General features: G+C 37.5%; 2 non-coding genes across 2 annotated transcripts; both read right to left on the reverse strand.

Annotated features, from left to right (window-relative positions):
* Nucleotides 1-2,483: 2,483 nt before the first annotated feature.
* Nucleotides 2,484-2,679, reverse strand: LOC145044361 (U2 spliceosomal RNA). Its single transcript, XR_013681318.1, has one exon. It is a non-coding gene; the product is annotated as a U2 spliceosomal RNA (small nuclear RNA).
* Nucleotides 2,680-3,197: 518 nt separating this feature from the next.
* LOC145044342 (U1 spliceosomal RNA) lies at nt 3,198-3,361 on the reverse strand. The gene has a single exon (XR_013681300.1). It is a non-coding gene; the product is annotated as a U1 spliceosomal RNA (small nuclear RNA).
* Between the last annotated feature and the right edge of the window lie 927 nt (nt 3,362-4,288).

Consider the following 4,288-nt stretch of genomic DNA (forward strand, 5'->3'; position numbering starts at 1 on the left):
AAGAAACCCTGAACACTAAGATGTAAATTTATATGTTATATTATCTTATAGTAGCCCTAAAATTCATAATAATTTAGTAGGGTGTTGGTTTTGAGTAGTTCAATGATATAATTTTGGGGGTTAAAAGTGCAATTCCAAGATTTATTTTGTAAAGAATTCTGAAGGTTTAGAGTTGTTTGGCAAGTATTGGATTTAATTGAATAGATTTTGGAAGCAGGGCAAAAGAGTAAAATATTGATTTGGATTGAAAGGAATTGAGGGGGGAGGGGTTGGGAGTGTCAAGACAATAAGAAGTTTTAATTGGAGATAGGTTAAAACCCATCACCCTACTCATCCATGTTAACCTAACCCTAGATCGTTATCCTCCAGTCGTCACCATCTTTGGAACACCTTCATCTGCCGCTTGCTACTTCGTCGTTGGACGTCGACCGCCACAGCCCGTTGCCGGTGACGTTTGAGCAGCTGAGAGAGAACCGCCGAAGGCTGGAAATGGAGCTGTGAATGTTGATGTGTGGGTCATGAACGACCGGAGTCGCTGTCGTCGCTGCACCGCTTCTGTGAAGACGAAGTCGTCGTCCGACGTCGGTTGCTCCCATTGCCGTCAACAAAGACCGAGTGGGCGCCCTTTTCTGCCACTAATGTTGTTGTCGTTTGCAGTTTAAGCCTTCTTCTCCATTACTTCGGTGTTACACCACAGCCACGACCGTCGCCGCTCTTATGACTCATTCCAGCTGCTCCGTTCAACATCCACCACCCTAAAGGAGACTGGAGTGTGCATTTTAGATGGTGTGTCGCAAGTTTGTGTGTATATTTTGGTGTTGTATTTCGTTGTGTGTATGCTCGTCGGACCAGGAGAACAACCACCATGGCAACGACCATGGTGGATGCCTCCATTCTGCAGCTGCTAGCCACCGTCTCCGGTGGCTACGAGCCTGTGTATATGTTTGGATAATTGACTGGGAAGCTTGTGATATTCTTATGGGCCTAATATTATAACCACCACCACCATCAGAAGATCCATAGTTTTGATCTTTTTTTATTGTTTCTGACTTAGAGAAATACTTATCGTAGACTTCAGGTTAAGCAAGGTAATAACAAATAAGGGCCAACAAGATTCATGTATACATTTTGTTGTAGAATGACATACACATGACCATTATGCTACTTCTAAATCTACAATTCTTGACCACAACAAGACTTAAATCATCAACCTTTCACTAGAGCACTCCTCCGTTAACAATAATTGGTGTTATGTTTCAGTGATGTGTTTTTTATTGCAATTAAGATATTGTATAGTCGATTCACTAGTCGATTAACATTGTAATGTGTGTATATATATATATATATATATATATATATATATATATATATATATATATATATATATATATATATATATATATAAATAGTAATACGCAATATTGTGAAATCATTTTTGTTGCTAATGAACTATACGCAGGGAGGAAGACAATTTGTCGGATCAACATAATAGGTTTGATTATGTCTATGAAATAATTAGCTTATAATTTAAGATAAGATCAATGTGGAAATATGAATCATCCGAACAAGTTAACCATAAATAATCATGTTTGTCTTGTTGATAAAGTTTTGTGGGCAGCACAAACTTGTCAAATATTTGTTCAGTTATCTTAGATCTATTTCACGACAATTGCAATTGGTAATTTCTCATTGACTGAGTCAACAAGAAGTTTGACTACGAACTCCAGCTACTTAGGTGTTAATGGTTAAATTTAATCAACTTTGTATCTTATATATCTCGGGCTTATGCTCAAAGAGACAACCAAGATTTTGTCCATCGTTTTTAATGATTCTCTATTTTTAGTCGTGAAGCTCTATACTTGATATGAGGACCTAGTATGACATATGCTCCACCGGTTTTGCAGTTAAACTCCCGGTTTTGCATGTTTGGACATTTTGGTGAACTCAATAGCCACAAAATCTTTATTACTTTACGAAACGGGATCCTGGTTTCTTAGTTGATGGGTGAAATGATTGTGTGGTTTTGATAATAGCAAGAGTGGGGAATGAATACCGGCCGAATGGTAACCTGATGGAAGAGTTTGGCATTGAAAGTGATGGCTCGATTCCCATGCATGATGCATCCCCAGGGAATTTATACTTGTTTTGCAATTTTTGTGAGGTTTTGATAGTATGGATTGCTGCAATCAGTGATATGCATGGCAACTCTATTTAGCATTTATGGGCAGCCTGCAGTTGGAAAAGTGAAGTGGTTCTTGATATTGATGTTAATACCATAGTTTTCTTCAACTCACAAACTGAATTGGTTCTTGCTCAGATTTCTTTGGTGCAGGGTTAGTGGGATGAACCACATATAAGATATTAAACTGTAAACTACAAGGGTCACACAGTCCCTTTTAAAGGTAAACTACAAGGGTCAATGGTACCTGTTGCAACTCTCCGTATGGATGCATTAGAAATGAAAAGGTTAAAGTTTTGATTTGGAGGGGTGCGCCATGCCAAGGCAAAAGTGCAACGCCAAGGCGACACTCAAAGACCCCAATAGCAAGCTATTGTGACGGATCTTTCCCCATAAAAAATAAGATTAATATCGAGTGGGCCGATGGCCCACATATCAGATATTAAACTGATAAGAACAGATACTACACTTGATCTTAGCCAAAAGGCCGAGAAAGGTATGAAATTTGCGTAAGGGAAAGGCCTTCCTTTTTAAACCTACTCAACATTCTCTGTTTGCTTTCCTTGAGGCGATGTGGGACTCCATAACTTTGCCTTTATTATGTCATGCATGCAACCGACTCAACTAATGGCTTAACTGCAGTAGCTTAATTTGCTTGATTAATATAGCTGCCATACAGTATGTTAATATTAATATAAATTATAAACCATGAGACTACCCATCGCAGCATCACAGTCCCTTAGCTTGTAATTAACGTTAGACTGGAACTGCTTCTTTTTGATACCTTAATTTGCTTATTAATTAAAGTAATTAAACCAGGAGACTCGTCAAAATTCAAAATTGTCAGAAAAATGTACCAGCTTCTAATCTATAACTCGTCAGAATTCAAAATTGTCATTTTTTAAGTTTTCTAAACCAAACGAGAGATGCAATTAACTAAGCAGAAATTTTGGAGTTACTACTTTTCTACTGATTCTAAGCATGAAAAGAATATGAAAATTTAAAACTAAGAGTATAGGTAGGGGCCGCGCGAACGCAGGCCCCCTCTAACACAAATTATGACGTAGGTTCGACCAACTTGGGCCGACCTTAGACAGGCACCTCTCCGTAATGTGCAATGGAGACCACCAGCCTAGGCCATGGACCTTCTTGATCCCCCAAAGACACCGTCCAGGTAAGTGATTTTTCCGTTCCCCTGCCCTCGCTTTTTATCCAACAACTACGTTGACTTTTCTTTTCTTCCGCCTCCGATGTGGGATATGCATGCATGCATGGACCACGTATCTATTCTTAATTCTATTTGCCTTGGAAAATGGAAATGTTACCTAGCTCCATACTAATTATTAACTTCTTTTTTTTTTTCTTTTATCCTAGCCAGCTTTCTTGGGATATTAACCCCACAAAACAACTTAAGGTAACCTAGCAACTTAAATACACTAAACTTAATAAACTAATGGAAAAGATAAATCGAATAGCAAAGCTAACTAGAATAGTTCTTTTTACCATGTTTTTTGCACTCTAGGCAACCGACTATTCTTTTTCCATTCAAGTTAACTAACAAGATAGTTGGTTGCCTAAGATGGAAAAAACATGGAATGTTGATTGCTATTACAAGTAATTTATCCTATTCATAATGCTATCTAGTGGTTAACATGGTACCATTATACCCTTAAATATTTGAATGTGTATGTGATTCTTATGTAATTATTCTATTGGAACTAATGTATAACCAGCTTACATACCTATACCTGTGCAGCAGCCTCTTTATATTGTCGTTTTGAAGCCATTACTTGAAGTTGCTCGATTGCAGAGACTGTCACAATTAGCACAGGATCGATATTGAAGTAAGAGCATGCATACTCAAAATCAGTCTCTGTATTGGTAAAACACCTTCTGAAGGAATACTTACTTATAAGTAAAAAACATTAAAACACTTTGTCAAAATTGTGATTTAACCAACATTACTTGGAAGTTAATTACATCTAGACAATAAATAATTTGCTTTCTGTATCTATTAGCTCTCTCTCCAAACCCTATGATGTTACTATATTTGAAACTAAAATCATTTAGAAACTTAAGCAATTACCTACCTACTTTGCTTTCTGGATG

This window comes from Lactuca saligna, chromosome 4 (genome assembly GCF_052625555.1).
Source record: "Lactuca saligna cultivar CGN05327 chromosome 4, ASM5262555v1, whole genome shotgun sequence".
In the NCBI taxonomy this organism is placed as follows: Eukaryota; Viridiplantae; Streptophyta; class Magnoliopsida; order Asterales; family Asteraceae; genus Lactuca; species Lactuca saligna.